The following is a 19,066-nucleotide window of genomic DNA, read 5'->3' as shown; positions in this document are numbered from 1 at the left end:
AAGTCAGTCCATTTTTCACTTTAACACAAGCAAATGAAGATTCTTCAAGATTTGATCTCTTTTCACCTGGCTATGTGTACCTTGATGACCCAGAGGAGACCTATTTGGCAAAAGAGAAAGAAAGAAAGAGAGAAAGAGAAAGAAAGAAAGAAAGAAAGAAAGAAAGAAAGAAAGAAAGAAAGAAAGAAAGAAAGAAAGAAAGAAAGAAAGAAAGAAAGAAAGAAAGAAAGAAAGAAAGAAAGAAAGAAAGAAAGAAAGAAAGAAAGAAAGAAAGAGAAAGAAAGAAAGAAAGAAAGAGAGAGAGAGAGGGAGGAAGGGAGGGAGGGAGGGAGGGAGGGAGGGAGGAAGGAAGGAAGGAAGGAAGGAAGGAAGGAAGGAAGGAAGGAAGGAAGGAAGAAGGAAGGAAAGATGGAAGGAAGGAAGGAAGGAAAGATGGAAGTTAGGAAGGAAGGAGGAAAGAAAGAAAGAAATTGGGCGCCTGGGTGGCTCAGTTGGTTAAACGGCTGCCTTCAGCTCAGGTCATGATCCCAGAGTCCCAGGATCGAGTCCCGCATCGGGCTCCTTGCTTGGCAGGGAGTCTGCTTCTTCCTCTGACCCTACCCCCTCTTGTGCTCTCTCTCTCAATCTCTCTCTCTCTCTCTCTCAAATAAATAAAATAAAAATCTTTAAAAAAAAAAAAGAAAGAAAGAGGAAAAAAATTTGCATGCTGGTACCAGAGTTTACTGGCCTAGAGTGTCCAAGGCATTATATTAGAGGACCATGAGTTGGGCAAGATTTTATAGATGAGAAAGGAAGAAATCAGCGGAAAATGTGGGTTCCATCACTCTGCTTCCATCTCCTCCTCCTGTCAAATAGTGCTTCCAAAGAACAAGCATCCAGAGCCAAGCTCATCAGCCCTTCCACCAGCAATAGGAAAACTCCATCAGGGTTTAGCCAGTTCATGAAACCTTCATGAAACCTGAATAACATTTCCAAATCGCCACTCTTGCCAACAAGCTGAAACAAGACAAGAACATACATCCATATGTGGTCAAGAGGTTTCAAGTGCTTCCTTCATGATTAAAGACAGTTGGTAGAATCAAGAATATAAAAAGATAGGTAGGGCCTCTTCAGCTCCCATATCAACAAATCTCTATCTTCATCAAATACATCTTAAGTTCATTCACTAGAAAAGGAGAAAAATATTTTTCCCAAAAATCTACTGTTTCATACACAAATCATTACACTATGTGTGGGGAAAAAGAAATGTTTGTAATGTCCTTGACTGGTTTTCTAAGCCTCCACTTGTATGTGTTATTCATATTCCATGAATCACATCAGAGTTCTCACTGACCTCCTTTTGTAGAGATAATATCTTTTTTCTTAGAACCAGGAAACATTTTATCATTTTTGTGAAAAACTATTCTCCATTCCAAGCTTTCCATAGAAAACTCTATTTATCTGTGGTTTCGTACTTTAAGTATTATTACTCAACTTAATTCGCTCTTATGACTTCTTAAGAGTCCAAAGAAGGCTTGCAGTCAACTACTATTTAAAACCTGTACCTTGGGGGGCCTGGGTGGCTCAGTCGTTAAGCGTCTGCCTTCAGCTCAGGTCATGATCCCAGGGTCCCGGGATCGAGCCCCGCACTGGGCTCCCTGCTCAGCGGGAAGCTTGCTTCTCCTTCTCCCACTCCCCCTATTTGTGTTCCCTCTCTCGCTGTCTCTCTCTGTATCAAATAAATAAATAAAATCTTTTTAAATGAATAGATTAATTAATTAATTCCTTTAATTAAACCTGTTCCTTCCCAAATGTCACTCTTTGGTGGCAGCATGTGTCTTACCTCTTGGCCTTGAGGCCTCACATCATTGAAAGTGGATGTCCCTGAACCAGATTCATCAACTAGAAGATGACAGTACTGTATGGGAAACTAGAATTCTTCCCCGTTAACTATTCTCAAGTGCAGGTGAAGAATAAACTACGGCCCACAGACAGAGCCAGTGGCTAAAGGAGCACAGAAAAAAAGCTTCTTATAATTAGGTAAAGGGATCCAAAGTGTAGGTGTTCCTATGACATTTATTAGTGCACTCAAAATCTGACACCATTAAGCATCGTGATTCGTGGACTGCTTACATCAAAGTTAATGGGAGTGGTTTTTAAAATACAGGTTCCAAGTCCTCATGTCTGACCAACTATATTGGAATCTAAGAAGTGGGGTCCAAGCTCCCAGGACCATTCTTAGGTACACTAAAGTTCCAGAATCCCTGCCCTGAAAGATGAGTAGAGAGATATCCAGTGGCGAAGGTATGGACTGGATTTGGCCAAGGTATGGGTTGGGCTGGGAAAGATATGGGCTGAGCTGGGGAAAATCTAGCCTAAGAAATGATGGAGGCAAAAGGAGCAATAAGGGGATCAAGGTCAGATTAAGGTAAAATGACAAGGAGGGATAATCAAAACTATCTAAAGTTCCTTTAGATATAGAATTTTTTTTAATTTTAAATCAAATTTTTTAAATTCAAATTCAAATTTTAAATTTAAATTCTACATCAATAAACTTTTGAAAAACACAGAATTAAGAGTATTAAACAATGATAAGTCTACCTTTAAAATCAAAGCACTAGGGGCGCCTGGGTGGCTCAGTCGTTAAGCGTCTGCCTTCGGCTCAGGTCATGATCCCGGGGTCCGGGGATCGAGCCCCGCATCGGGCTCCCTGCTCAGCAGGCAGCCTGCTTCTCCCTCTCCCACTCCCCCTGCTTGTGTTCCCTCTCTCGCTGCGTCTCTCTCTGTCAAATAAATAATAAAAAAATAAATAATACAGAGTGGAAGCTTTATAAACATTTAAAAAAAATCAAAGCACTAAACTATTCAAATTGTTGAGTTTAAGGATTCTGAAGCAAACCAGACTATGTAGAGCATGTATAACATATATACAGTGAAGTATGATAAAGTATGGGAAGTATGGTTCAAACCAGAATGGTGATTTTCTTTAAATCTCAAATATTTTCTATATTGCTTCACCTTGAATTGAATTTAGAGCACTTTGTGCTCAAGGACTAAAGGGTACCCCAGTGGTGTTTGTCTCCTGGCCGCTGGTTGGCTTCCTTCTGTCTCAGTCAGAAGTAGTCTATCAACGTCAGCTTTCTGAGAAAGTGACAGGGAAGAGGTGGGTTTAGTTTTCTCGTGCGCCTTCCTCCACCAGTCCTCATGGGACTATACAAGAGGCCAGAGCTGGAACCTAAGAAAAATCTGGACTCTGGTCTCTACTAATCCACCGAGAGACTGAATAAATCACCTCACCTTGTAGGTTGCAGCTTCCTCACCAGTACAATGACGAGGTTAGACCAGATTATCTTCTGGCTCCAAAACTCTCAATGTCACATCACACACAGCTGTGATGCTGTGCTTTTTGCTTTAAAAATGGAAAGAATCAGGGCGCCTGGGTGGTTCAGTCAGTTAAGTGCCTGGCTTTGGCTTAGGTCATGATCCCGAGGTCCTGGGATTGATCCTGTTGTTAATACTGTTACTTTGACTGGGAAAACGGAAAAGATTCTGACTAAAAGGAAAATGAAATCTACTTTGGGCTTCAGATACCAGTGGAATTCTAAGGTCCTCTGCTTTACCTTCCCTCCACCCCCTTCCCTCAGGCTGTCTCTCCTGCCTCATCTCACCCTCTACCAGCTAATTTCTCTAGCTCCTGTCGGGCATAACCTGATTTGCATGTAAAACCTACTCCTCAAAAAATGTAGCTGAGGGTGGTAACTTAGATTAGCCTGAAGAAGTCACCAAAACATCCTTAAAGGGTCTACAAAGAATGTAATATTTACACACATTTTTTGGAGCTACTCAGTTTTGAGTGTATATTTTTAACGGAGATGTAGACTGATTTCGCTACATCTATCTATCCTTCCTCAGCTTGTTCTACTTTTCCCCTACTATGGGCCCCTGCATTTATCCTAGCTCCCCCACCCAGTTCCTCTACCCTTCTTAGTCACAGCATCAATAACCCACAAGCTGTCCTTAAAGCCCAAAAAGTAATTATCTCTCAGCTTATATTTCATTTAAATACACTTGTAGGAGTTTTTGACTTCTCAGATACCACTACTTTGGAAACTTTTGCCCACACGCTGCCAATTCTTTACTGTTTCCAAACAAAATTTACAACAACTGTTGCCTCTTAGAAAAAAAAAAAAAAAAAGAACCCAATAATAGAGTGCATCCCTTCTGTTCCCTATAGCGATGGGCTTGTCTCTATTTCAGCACTGCTTAAACTAGTCATTTCATGTATTGTCAGGCTTTGGGGGCTCTGCCTGTACTATTCTGATTATGTCATCACCCACAAAAGATTTACAAACAGGTTTCCATGGCAGGCAACAAGAACAAACGAAAAAGTCCAAGAGAACTGTAAACAGAAAAGATAAGGCTAATGAAAACTGAAATGCAGCCCACTGGAAAGCAACTGCTTTCATCGCAACAACTGAAATTATCGGCATTTCCCTGAAACATGACAAGAACCACACAATAAATGAAGACATTGGACTGTTTATGGATGTAATAGTCACACACAGCTCGATGCAAAAGACTCTAATGACACAAGGGCAGTCACCTTCTGCATACAAATTCTATTCCATGTTTAATGGACTAGACAAGTGTTGCCATTTTAATTCATGGCCCTACATAAAACGAACATTATAATAATCTCCTTTCGAATCTTTATGTTTTCCGTAACCCTGGTAGCTAAGTGCTGATACCAACAATTATCTCAGCGTAAACAGTGGTTGGAAAAGGCAGAAATCTGTAACGACGGGTCAGTTGAAAAAAGGCAAGAGTGAGGTGTGGGTGTGGGTTTCTGGCAGTGACAGAACTCAAGCTGTAGGCACCTCTCAGGGAATAACAGAGAAGAACACACGGAGTCCAGATATGCACGGAGACACTGTCACTCATTTATGCAAACGACAAAGGCAGGACTATGACTTGTAGTTCTAGAACTCCTCCTGACACACAGTAGGCAGTCAAGAAATGCTCACCAAATGAAAACATAGTGCCAAACTCAGAGTCAGGAAACCCACTGATGTTAAGTGATTATTATGCAAATAAAATTGCATCATTTCACATACAGGGACTGTGGATGGATTTTTCTCTCCCTTAGGAATGAGAAGCCACTCCGGGTATCTTAATGTTAGATGTGGAATACTTTCTTATTCTCAATTTCCTCTCTCTCAATCAATTCATCAAGATGAATTCAGGTCTTTTAGGTCTCTACAAGGCCGTTACAGGAAAGCATAAATATCCTTCTTATAACATCCTCAGCAATTACTAAACCACGATCTGTTATTAAATGATGATAACACATTGCCATAATTTGAATATACAGAGAAAAAACAAATTTTGATGGAGTCCCCCTCGTGACCCACTTCCTCCATGGCCTCACCTCAGTGATGATTTGAATAGTTGTTTTGTCTATGGTCACAGCCTTTGCAAAGAAATCAAAGTGAAGCAAGTTTGCCTTTTTCGTAAACATACCATTTAAAAAGATCTATTACAAGACAGAAACGTATTGAGTAAATTATTAAACTAAAGGTGAAGGGTATGGATTCAATCATTCTACTTTCTTTCTGTATAACTCACTCTTAGTACCCCGCCCACCTACACGGTGGCCTCCCTCAGCCCCCTCCTGCCTCCTCCCGCACCTGCTGCCTGCGCTCTGTCCCTTCACACCAGCCTGCCATTGCTATTCCCACCATCTGGAGTCGGTTTTCAGTATCTCTGTCTCATCAAGTCTCCATCTATTTTAAAATATCATCTGAAAACATATGTTTCCCCCACACACACCCCTTTCAATTTCCTCTCTGCTTTTATTTATTTCATCCTCTGACTTCCTTCAGCTCTGAAAAACCCATCTGATTCACTTCAGAAAACCGCTCTACAAAGGGCCGCCACTGCATTTGATAGGAAAGATTATAATCTCTCAGGTTGGAAATACCTCATAGGAGTGGTCGGCACATGCTCCTCCATTTTATCTGCACGAGCTGATGGAAAGGGCGGAAAGGAACATGAACCAGGAGATGAGGGCAAGGGCATTTCTAACATTAAAATTACCTCCAATGCTGCGGATCACTTCCAAGTGTCCCACCATGCCGCTCTGCCCTGTTGCCCAGGACCGCAAAGAAACCAACCCAAAGTCATCCCTAAAAGTCACCGTCCTGAACATCTTTGTAAACACTGAGAACTCAGTAAGAAGCTGCCTAATCCATTTTTAAGATTGCCAATAAGAGTTGGGGAAAAAAGCAAAAGCTTCCCTCCATTCTTTCTGTTTCCTCAAAGACTGGCCCAATAATCTGGAACCCCCCCAAAAAAAAACAAAAACTGCAAAACAGAAGGATAGACTTGCTCTAGACACCCAGTCGGTCACAAACTTCCATGTTCAGACTGCCCAGCCATCTCGTTCTCTTGCCTCTTTACCTTCTCTAATTAACCTCTGCGGCTGTGATTACTCCCTTTTAATTCTCACAGCCAGCATTTACTGATCACGTGTAAGATGCGTGGCGCTCCCCCACTCTCCAGCTTCCACCGATGCTTTTTTGCACCGTGCTGTTGAGATTCTTTCATCCTGTTTGCCTTTTCTTTCTTTATTCCCCCTTACCACAGTGAAGAAGCTGAAAAATGAGGATCTCACTCTCAAACTCCGCTCTATTGTCAGGTCTGCAGGCTGCAGCAGTTGTGAGAGCTGAAAGAATCGCTGTTGCTAAGCAACACTTTGCACCCTGAGTAAAAGATAAAGAGCACCATGCTCAGCTCTGAGGACGAGGCAGTCCAGTTCCCCGTGAACTCTGGGGGGCCGACCTTGGGACAATCAACAGAGAAATGTCTATTCTATTAATATGGGGCTTGGGGAGGGGGGAGTTCTTAAATTTTCTTTCTTTTTCTTTAGATCATTTCTCATTTTCTCCAAAAGGAGCATGACCTAATGGGCAGAGAAGTGGATGGCAAACCCATAATTTGGGCTTCCAGGATCTACTGGTGCCACAAATTTCCTCACTGAACAGAGATGCTTCAGTATATACCCTTCCATGACTCAGTTTCTTCCGCTTAAAAAAAGTGAAAATTAAAACCAACTGCTTCACAAAGTTGCAAGAAATTAATTTTTTAAACAGTATTATAACATCCTCAGCAATTACTAAACCACGATCTGTTATTAAATGATGATAACACATTTCCTGCCAGTCTTCCTCAGGTGACCCTTGTAGCAGATTTTCTCATGGGCAGGTCCCATTCTCTCATACCTACCTTCCACGGAAACATTTCGTGATTTCTTTGGAGGAAATGTTAACCACCAGGAAGTAACTTTAGAGGAGGGAGGGTTATCTCCTTCATTCACAGCCTGAAACATCAGTGGGTGGGCCAGTGATGGGGTAAAAGACCGAGCCTGCCCTGCTCCAGCCCCGTCCCTCAGGCTTTCTGTTCTGTATCACTTCCTGAATTGATGCAAGAAGTGAAGTTCTGGGTGACATTACAAAACCATTAGGTGGAAAAACAAGAATGGGTGGGGTCTCCAATGGCTTCACAGAGCAGAGCCGCCACATCAGCTCAGACTCAGGTGACAGAGAAACACACTTCAGTCTTGGTTAGGTTGCTATTATTTAGCTTTGCCATCACTTGCAGACACTAAAGAATATGCACCCCAGTAATTTATGTTCTACCTCAGAGGCTGTCCCAGACCTAAGAAGTGTCAAGCGTGCCAGTAAAATAACTCTGTACCCAAAGGAAACTCCAGAAAGTTTTCTAAGTGGAAACTGTAACAAGATCGACCACTTACCGAGTGCATCTTTCCACTAAACCAAAAATGTGAAGCAGTTCTCATCTATAATTCAGTTTAGGAAACATCATGCTTTCAACTAACCAGCATATGTTTACTAAGCACCACTGTGTACAAAACACTGCCTAACACAGAGCGGAAGCCACAAAGATGGACAGAACATGCCAGTCTTCCTGGAACTAATGTTCTCATGGGGGAGTCATGAGATGTAACATTTTGATTAGGCTTAATTGAACAATGTGTGATGATGAAGAGCATCTCTAAGGTCTCATCTGCTCTAAATAACTAGGCTTCTACCACAACTGTTAATATGCTACTTCAGCGCCTCACCAGTGGCAGAAGTTAGGATTCTTTTTACAGCTTTAATGAAGCATAATTGGCACACTACAGAATGCACATATTTAAAGTGTACAGTTGGGGCGCCTGTGTGGCTCAGTCGGTTGGGCGTCTGCCTTTGGCTCAGGCCATGATCTCAGGGTCCTGGGATCCAGCCCTGCATCAGGCTCCCTGCTCAGTGGGGAGTCTGCTTCTCCCTCTCCCTCTGCTCCCCCCCCATTCTCTCTCTCTCTCAAATAAAATATTCAAAAATTAAAAATTTTTGAAAAATAAAGTGTACAGTTTATGGGTTTTGATATACATATACCCATGAAATGATGACCACAATCAAGATAATAAAGATTTCCATCATCAACAGTTTTCTCATATTTCTTTGTGTTCCAACCCCCCTCCTCCTTCCCAACTAACCCGAACCCAGGGAACCACTAATATGGGTTCGGACCAGTTCTCATTTTCTAGAATCGCACTGAAATGGAATCACGCAGCGTGTACATGTTACTGACTGATTCCTCTCGCTTGGTATAATTATTTTGAGATTCATCCACATTGTTGAGTATATTGATATTTTGTTCCTTTTCATTGTTGAGTAGTGTTACATTGTATGGAGATACCAAAATTTATCACAGATGAATTCACATTTATCCATTCACACTGATAGACGTTTGGATTGTTTCCAGTTTGGGGCTATCAGAAATAAAGCTACAGGGCTACGAACATTCATGTACAAGTCTTTATACACACATGTTGAACACATGTTTTATTTCTCTTGAATAACTAGGAGTCGAATCGCTGGAGAATATGGTTTCCAAAGTTTTAGGACATTTTTATAAAATTTTGTACCATTTTATATACCCACCAGCAGCCCTGAGAGTTCCGGTAACATAATAAAAATAAAATAAATAAAATAAATAAAATAAAAATAAAAAAATAAAAACATGATCACTCAATTTGCCTATTTCTTTTTAAGTAAAGGGTAGGGGATCTGTGCCATTTCTGGGTCTTTTTCTGTAGACTATTTTTCCTCCTCATTCTGGGTCATATTTTCCTGCTTCTTTGAATGCTTGATGATTTTTTTTTATTAACGTATAATGTATTATTTGTTTCAGAGGTACAGGTCTGTGATTCATCAATCTTACCAATTCACAGCGCTCACCATAGCACATACTCTCCCCAAGGTCCATCATCCAGCCACCCCGTCCTTCCCACCCCCCTCCACTCCAGCAACCCTCAGTTTGTTTCCTGAGATTAAGAGTCTTTTATGGTTTGTCTCTCTCTCTGGTTTCATCTTGTTTCATTTTTCCCTGTTTTCCCCTATGATCCCCTGTCTTGTTTCTCAAAGTCCTCATATCAGTGAGATCATATGATACTTGTCTTTCTCTGATTGACTTATTTCACTCAGCATAATACCCTCTAGTTCCATCCACGTCACTGCAAATGGCAAGATTTCATCTTTTTGATGGCTGCATAATATTCCATTATATTTTTAATTATATTATGTTAATCACCATACATTACATCCTTAGTTTTTGATGTAGTGTTCCATGATTCATTGTTTGTGCATAACACCCAGTGCTCCACGCAGAACGTGCCCTCTTTAATACCCAGAGTGATCGTGTTTTTATTAAAATTTTTTAAATTTGTATTTAAAGACATTCCTACAAAGATAACTCCAGACTAGTTGCTTTCACTGGTGAATTCTACCAAGTATTTAAGGGAGAAATATTAATTCTACACAAACTCTTTCAGAAAATGGTAGAGGTTATGAGGTCTAATTCTGAAAGTAGGTAACAAAATTACAAGAAATGAAAATTACAGACCAATATCCTTCATAAACACAGACATAAAAGTTCCATATATATATATATATCACATCTTCTTTATCCATTCATCTGTTGATAGACATCTAGGCTCTTTCCATAGTTTGAATGCCTGGTAATTTTTGATTGGATGTCAGACAATGTGAAGTTTACTTTGTTGGGGCTGGAGGTTTTCTACATTCCTTTAAATATTTTGGGGCCATGTGTTGGATTCAATAAAGTCACTTGGAAACAACTTGATCCTTCCATGGCTTGCCTTTAAGCTTTGTTAAGCAAGACCAGAACAGACTTTAGTCTAAGGGCTAATTTTGCCATACAACTGAGGGAATGGTCTTCTGAGAACCCCAATTGATACCCTGTATATATGGGTGGTAGACTCCACTTGATTCTTTGCCATGTCTTTCCCTGGTCTCAGGCAGTTTTCTCACATGCATTCACTGAAAAGTATGCAGATCCCTGGAGCTGTCTCTCTGTGTCATTCTCTCCTATTCAGGACCTTGCCACCCTGTGAATTCTAGTGGCGGTAGCCTCTTCAAACTGTATCCTCAAATGACGGTGATAGCTAGGCTCTGTTATATGTCTGAAAATATAATATATACTCCAGGCAGTAAGCTGGAGCAATCACATTTGTTTCCCTTCTCTGAAAGATTACTGTTTTGTGCTACTTGTCTAATGTCTGAAAACTGTTGTTTCACATATTTTCCCTGGTTATTTTTAGTGTTTTAAGTTGAGAAAGTAATTCCAGCCCCTTTTACTCTGTCATCGCCAAAAACATGTCTTATCTCTAAATCTTAATCTGTTCTCTTCAACATCAACTTTAGAGAGTCAACTGAGTATAGCATGGTGGTTAAATGGGCTCTAGAGTCAGACAACATGGGTTCAAGTACCAACTTTGCCACTATTCTCTGCATGACCTTATACAAGTTATTCAACTTCTCTCAGTCCTTCTTGCTTATCTGAAAAATAAGAACGGTATGAGTACACACCTCCCTCATAGGGATATTGTGAGATTTAACTGAGAAAACACACATAAGCATTTAATGTGTCTCCTAGTACATGTTAATTACTCATTGATGGTTGTTGTTTAAAATATCCATCATCGTAATCTTCTCAAATGCCAACTGACAAAGATTACAACCTAGTGTCGCTGGCTAATCTAGCAACCTCACAGCTTTTACCAATGACACCTGTGCCCTCCATGGCTACAACTGAACAAGCTACGCTAGCTTTAGAATCTGGTCGAGTTCAAGAACTGACAGGAATGTCTTTTCTAGCTAATGTGTTATATTTGTCACTCCCTAATTCCTTCCTTGTCATCATTCTTTCTATATAGTTGTCTTTCAGCAAGGTCAAAATATCACCATCTAAGAGCTATTCTGGCCTGCCTCCCTCTGAAGGAGCAAAATGTTCATTTTCCATATTCATTCCAAGTCCTCCATATGCACTGACTCAAGTTTATATTTAGTATAACAATAAAATTCTAAAAGCATACTTAAAAACCTAAATTGAAATTATCACAAGATAACAACACAGCAAGCAACTCTTAGCTCTTCTCTACTTAATGTTCTATTGACTTATGTTAAATCTCTTGTTTGCTCTTTTTCCATCCCCTGGGGAAAGATTTTTTCATAAGTGCAAGTGGTTAAATGAGCATAAAGAGTAAGCGAAGTTTGTTTCATTACTGAAAAAGCTATTATTTGTTATATGTATTTAGACACTGTTCTAGATATGCCAAAAGGCAGAACTGTTAAATGGAGGCAGCTTTAGTTTTCTAAATTGCATATGTTATGGAATGAGTCTCAATAAAGCCACTGATCCAGTTTGTCTTCCTATGAATGTATATTCTGTACACTGATAAAATACAACACTGGGTATTATAATTCAGCACGAGTTACATCCTAAACGTTTATAAAGGAACTTGAAGACATTATTTTCATAGCTTACAAAGCATTTCACAAACATTATCTCATTAATTCTTACAACAATCCTGTGAACAAAGGATTCACAATAAGAGAAAGTCAATATTGCGGAAACAAAAGAGAAACACTAAGATGCCCAACAGCAATCATTTCTCTGCTCTAAAAATTCTGGATTCAAGATATCTAAATCAAGCTCACTTAATAGTGTATGTTTGTGAACACGTACTTTCTTTTTTTCTTTCTTTTAAGATTTTATTTATTTATTTAGAGAGAGAGAGAGAGCACATGTGTGCAAGCAGGGGAAGGGGCAGAGAAAGAAGAAGAGAAAGAATCTCAAACAGACAGACTCCATGCTAAGTGCACAGCCTGATGTGGAGCTTGATCTCACAACCGAGATCTGACCTGAGCCAAAATCAACGGTCAGACACTTAACCAACTAAGCCACCGAGGTGCCCCTGCATACTTATTTTCAATGGACTGTATCATCTAACTCTGCTTTATTCAACAGTAATAAGATGCCATTTTCTCATAAACATGAATTTAACAACTCAACATTTTTCTCCACTACCTCATCCTTAACACAAAAGTTCTTTTCTCCCCAATGTTTTATGTTGAAAATTTCAAACCTCAGAAAGATTTAAAAACAGTGCAATGAATATGCCTTCTATTTAGATTTATCAATTTTCAACATTTTGCCATATGTGCTTTATACATGACACAAGTGTATGTATGTAAAAGGCAAACATGTATATGTGGTATAATGTATTATTATACTGAATTATTATATATAGTATTTATATTTATTATAAATTATAGATAATAGTATCATATATAATATTTTTATATGACTTATATGAAAGTAGCAAGCATCATGACAATTAACTCCTAAATACTTCAATATGAGTCTCCTAAGAACAAAAATATTCTTTACATATGCCAAAATATTTCATTCAGGAAACACTTATATAATGTTATTATTTAATATATAGTCCATTTTCAGATGTCCCCAAATGCCCCAATACATGTCCTTTAAAGCTGCTCCCTGACCTAGGATGCAACCTGAGATCACACACTGCATTTAGATGTCACATCTCTTTGGTCTCCTCTAACCAAAAAACAGCTCCCCCAGCTCTTTTGGTCTATAATGACTGGCATTTCTTAAGAAAAGAAGCCCTCGTTTTTTGATTTGTCTGATTGTTTCCTCATGATTAGATTTGGGTTAAACATTTGGGGCAGGAATGCTGCCTAAGTGACAGGCAGGGATCAAATCAGTAGTACATGATGTCAATTTGTTCCTCTTTTGGTGATGTTAAATTGCTTAAATTTGATCACATTTCAAGTATTCTCCACTGTAAAGGTACCTGTTTTCCTTGTAATTAAGTAGTGACACTTTGAGAATATTCTGTTCCCAACAATCTTTCACTCACTGATTTTAACATCATTCTTCCGTGAATCAATTAATTATTATGGTTTCCTCTTCCATCATTCTCCCTACATTGATTAATCATCACTCTTCAAAGGTATTTCATGATAGCAGAAAACACCCAGGACCACCGACAGGACAAGGTTAGCACAAGAATGACAATGCTCACTAGAGAGAGCTAAGTGTTCCAGAAGAAGGGCACACGCTCGAGTGAAGTCTGGAGCAATTGCCAGATACATACAGATTTGCATTTGCTGCTATGAAGATTTCTCTCTACGGTCGATCTGGTTCAAAGGAATTCTTCCATTGAGTAAGCTGTGGATGTTTACCAGGTTCTTTGTTTCAAGATGATGATAGAATACTGGCAAAGGATCTAAAGGAACCACACTTTTTAAGCTTCATAGAATAACCTCAAGCTTCCTCTCTGAAGTAGAGGGAGAACCTCTTAAAGTATCAGACCGAGAAAATTAGACATGGCTGAAAAACCCAGGAGGTCATTTCTAAAGTATGCTTGACTCCGAAACTTTTTTTTATGGTGTAGATCAAGCACCCTTTTATCTCTTGTCTTGCATGGCTTCGGTTCAAAGAAGGAAAAGGTATTCCTTTCTATCCCTTTCTACCTCTCTCACAGAGAGAGATACCCTGAGCCTTTATAACAATGTAACTTTATAAATTTGGTCAAGCTAATTTTCTGCAGACCACCTTAATGCCACACCCAGTGCTTCCAAGATACAGCCCCTACCGTAATTGAGCTCCACATTGACAAAGCCAAAGGAATATTTTAGTTGAATTCAACAATCACAGTATAATAAGCGAACACTCAGCCAATGATGCCACCCTTGGATGTCATTTGGTGTTCAACCTTCTGCCTTCCAAGGCGCCACAGAGAAAGCCAAAATCAATGCATGCCTATTGCCAGTATAGTACATAATAGTAGAAATAAATGACTAAGTAATCCTATTATAAATCACTATAAAATGATAAAATCTTAATCTTAGAAGGGGTCATACAGAAATGGTCCAATCTCCTACCCAATGCCAGGTTCATGTCTTCAGTATCAGAAATAGTAATGCCATCTCTGCTTAAATACCACCAGCAAGAGATAGTCCACTGCACATGACAGCTCATTCCACAAAATATCTTCCTTTTATTCTCTTGATCTACTCATAATTCAGAATAGAGTGGCCATGGCAACTGATAAACACACAAAAATATGGATATACAGACAGTCAATGATTTTGAGCCTAGGTGATTAGAACCAGTGCTATAACAGAGGAAGGAAAAGGGACAATCTGGTTGGGTTTAGCTATATGAAGTTTGAGGTGATGGGAAAATACTCATTGTCCAGGTATGAAATCCAGAACAGATATTAATGTGTATCATCGGTAGAGACAGCAGTTGAAAATATGACAGAGATCAATTTCCTAAGAAAAAGACAAATGAAGAAGACAGCTGCAGTGAAGACACTGAGACCCCCCCTCTAGTATTTCTGCCTTGTATATTGCCTTTTTTGATTTTCTAATTTTTCCCCAATGAATACTCTTATCTTCCCAATGTAACATAATTTCTGTAATATCAAGAATCTGGTCTCACATACCTTCTATGTTACTCTAGTCATAGAAGATACTTCGAGAAAATAATTTTGGCTGGTTCTGATAACAACCCAAAAAGATTCATGAAAAACCTAGCAGTGGGACTTCACCAGTGCGGAACAAATTCCCTGGACAATGAAGTCCACCTTTAATGGGTACTCTGGAGTGTCATTCGCAATGCCTCTTTGAGGTCAAAAACCACAGGATGTGTTTATATTAAATTCATGGGTTCACTCCATGAAAACGATGAAAATCCACCACATGCAAGGTACTGTGTTAAGACACACCTTTTGGGAAACACAAAGCTACGTAAGACAAGGTCCTCACTCTTGTAGATCTTACAATATTCTAATCCTCTTCTGCAAAGTTGAAGACAAATTTGTGCCTTGAATCATCTTAGGGTACTCCACTGTATTTGCCAATGCAAGTGCTTATAATTTAATAGTTTTCTTTTGACTTGACAAACGCTCTAAACTACTGAAACCAGCAAGAATATGGCTTGAGTATAACTGCTACTTCATATTTGTAGATAAAATTTCATATTCTTATAGTTCTCTCCTTAGCTTCATTCATACACTTAAACTATTAGTAAAGAGATCACTAAATCTGTTGTGTACCTAAGCCCTCAGTTCAAATCATCGTGGCCTTCCCAGTGGCCCATCAGTCCCCACCACTTAGTCCTTCTCTCTCATCTTACCAGTGCCTAAAGTTTTCCTTCTCCCCACCTCACCACCCCTTGCCCAAATTATCCAAATTATTCTTCCTTTTCATGGGGAAGAATTCATCTATCTATGGTCTCCCCTCTCTGAATTCACATGATACATATCTAGCCAGCCTCAACCAATTTAACATTTAGGTTCAAGTTTCCTTATGTTATTCAATAAACGTTTCATATAAGTTCTTTTTTTCCCTCTCTTTACCAGAATCTAACAGTAAGCTCTTTGAGGGAAATCCCTGTGTGTGTGTGTGTGTGTGTGTGTGTGTATGTGCACGCGCACACACATGCGCACGCACTCAGTAGGATCATTTAGTGCAATGTTGTGCATATAGAAGATGGAAAATATGTGCAAATGACTGAAATACTTCTTGGTATTTATAGAATTCCATTTAATACCCTGCACACTTGTCCCTTTGATAAATGCTTTTAGATCATAATATTGCTTACTAGGCCAATATAAATTCATTCTACTCATGTTCCAACTCTTCAGAGAAGATTCTATTTTGATGAAGAATGAAAAGGGATGGGATGGGAGTAAATCTTGTAGCATATGAATATAATTATTATCATTACTGTATTACTGTCCTTTATAACTCAAGGCAACATCACTAACAAGAAGACCAATGAGTTATGAGCCGTTAACATAGGGATTAAAAGAATTCTCTACCAAAGTTATTGAAGCTCATAATATCTTGCCCTTCATTTGCCGACCTGTAATCATCAGACCAGGGCCCTTTTTCCCTAGTAGGGGTGCTGAGTTCACACAGAGTGGAAGTTTCTTCCTGAGAAGTCACAAGACCCTGATGGCAAGAAAACAACCACTTTAGGCTCCTTAGGATCATCACTCTTTAAGTTAAGCAGAACCACCATCTAACTATACCAGAAATCAAAGTTTCAAACAGGATAGGGTTTAAAAGTTGCAAACAACTTTTAAATTCAGAAGAGTTTGGAAAAGACTAACAAAAATAATCAGAAATAAATAAGCCGAAAGAAATAAAAACAGCATCACTTAAGTATAGATGAGAAGTTTGGGAAAGGCAGAGCAAAGAAGCCACAAGGGAAACTTGCCCCAGAAACAAGCCAGAGGGCTGGCAGCCACTGTGGAAAACAGTATGGAGGTTCCTCAAAAAGTTTAAAAGAGAACTACCCTATGATCCAGTAATTCCACTTCTGGATATTTACCAAAAAAATACAAAATACAAAAACACTAATTCAAAGGGATATGCACCCCTATGTTTACTGCAGTGTTGCTGACAACAGCCAGCCCAGTGTCCATCAGTAGATGAGTGGATAAAGAAGATGTGGTATAGATACACAATGGAATATGATTTGGCCATTAAAAAAAATGAAATCTCGCATTTGCAATGACACGGAGGCAGCTAGAGAGTATAATGCTAGTGAAATGAGTCAGTCAGAGAAAGACAAATATCATATAATTTCACTCATATGTGAAATTTAAAAAACAAAACAATTAAGCAAAGGGAAAGTGAGAGAGAGGGAGAAACCAAGAAACAGACTCTTCACTATAGAGAACAAACTGGGTTACCAGAAGGGACTTGGGTGGGGGGGTGTGGATGGGTGAAATAAGTGATGGGGATTAAAGGAGTGCACTTGTCCTGATGAGCACAGGGTGATGTATGGAAGTGTTGAATTACTATAATGGACACCTGAAACTAATACAACCCTGTATGCTAACTATACTGGAATTTTAAAAAAAAATTTTAATGACAGAAGGAACTGTCTTGTGTTAGTAAGGTAGAGGCAGTCATTGAAAACAACTTGATGTCCCTAATTTTTACAATGAATGCAATCTTGAGGTCTGCAGAAGCTCACACACACACACACACACAGCCACTATGTACATGCATTAGGTTGAAGCTGTATCTGCTCATCACCAAAGGGTCCCATCAGATTAAAATGAAACCAGGAGCTCCTTTTTATATCAGACTTCTATTAAAGGGGTGTTTAATGGTTTTAAAGTCTTGCAAACAACTTTTAAATTCAGAAGGCACTTAGGGCAGGAAGCAAGGAGCAATCGTGGGGGGTGGGGTGATAATGAACAGGGCTGTTTGAGGTTTCACTTGAAATGATCTAATACCACCCTTGCCTTTTTCCTGAAAGATAAAGCCTCAAAGCAGGGAGAACATACAGGTTGAAGAAGTGGAAACTGTCAGGGTAGAAAAACAGAGATGGATCTGCTAAATGCAAATGAATTTAGAGGGAATGTAAGTTTTTTTTTTTTTTTTTTTTATTCCTGGCCATCAAAAATAGTTTGGAGGATCTGTGCCAAAGTTAGAAATAAAAGCATCCTTTTTTCTTCCTGCACCCTACAGAGTTGCCTTTGAAGTCACATGTGCTCCACAGGGCACAGACAGAAACAAAACTCAGGCCCTTCTTAAATTTTATTATATATGGTTCACTATAGGACAGTGTCCTTCAAGCACTTATAAAAAGTCATTTTCAGCTCCTTCTTCTTAGATATGATAAGCTTTTGTCGTATGCCCTGGAATTTAAATCCATGCTTCCCTCTGGTTATACCTTCTGGTCCCAGGGACAGCCTCGGGGACTTGGCCCAGTTGCCTGGATCTGGTTCAGGTGCTGCCTGGATGGATGGGCTCCAGCTCCCGGCTTGCAAGGACTGGGGCTGACTCTGCAGCCACCTGGCAAGGCTTGGCCAGCTTTGCAGCCTTCTGGACTTCCCCCCCCCACCCCCGAACAGCTCACTGGGGGGCCTCAGCCCTCCTTCGCTCCCCATTCTGCCTCCCCAGGGCTAAAGGATGAACAGCAGCTATCCATTCTTCCTGCCTGATGCCCCACATAGAAGGTGAGAAAAATATCACATTTGGAGAAATAAAACTATAACGCTGGTAATATTTCAAAACTAATCTAACTTCAAAATCAGGGACTTTCTTGGGAAACCTCCCTACAGTCTAAGTACAGAAATGTTGATATCATTTGTTTTGTTTTGTTTTCTACTAGATACTGAGCTTAGAATCTGGAAGTGTCCTGAGCCAGTGTCACATAAATGTGAGCTAAAAGATCAAAGGGAGAGAAACAAAAACACTTCATATTTTCCAATGCATCAATTCACCCACTGTGTGCACTCTAAAGAGAAAAAAAATCAAAATATTTCCAGCATAAGAGATTTTACTGTAGAATATTAGAATACAGCCTCTTTTCTCGGGAAAGTAAGCTAAAACTAAGAGGAGTCTTAAAGACCAACTAATCCAATTACTTAAAGTAAAGGCAGAAACTGCTGCCCAGAAGTTAATGGCTCAGACTAAATAGGGTAGTGTCAAGAAGACATACAAGCCAATTAGAGGGAGCCTCCACTGGCCAAAGATGGGACAATATGAATACCAAAAAGAGTGAAAACAATTGATTCAAATACATCAAATTGATAAAGTCCATGGGTTGATAATGAGTTGATGAGATGTTCTTCTACCTCCACCCCCAAAATAGTAGAGAA

At 39.6% G+C, this 19,066-nt stretch overlaps 1 protein-coding gene across 2 annotated transcripts in view; it reads right to left on the bottom strand.

Annotated features, from left to right (window-relative positions):
* The window catches only part of NEBL (nebulette), a 350,953-nt gene that overhangs the window by 293,581 nt on the left and 38,306 nt on the right, over positions 1-19,066 (bottom strand). The window lies entirely within an intron of this gene.

The sequence above is a fragment of the Zalophus californianus genome, chromosome 9, assembly GCF_009762305.2.
Source record: "Zalophus californianus isolate mZalCal1 chromosome 9, mZalCal1.pri.v2, whole genome shotgun sequence".
Lineage (NCBI taxonomy): Eukaryota > Metazoa > Chordata > Mammalia > Carnivora > Otariidae > Zalophus > Zalophus californianus.
The sequence above is the reverse complement of the archived record's forward strand: the minus strand, read 5'-3'. Positions and strand labels throughout refer to the sequence as shown.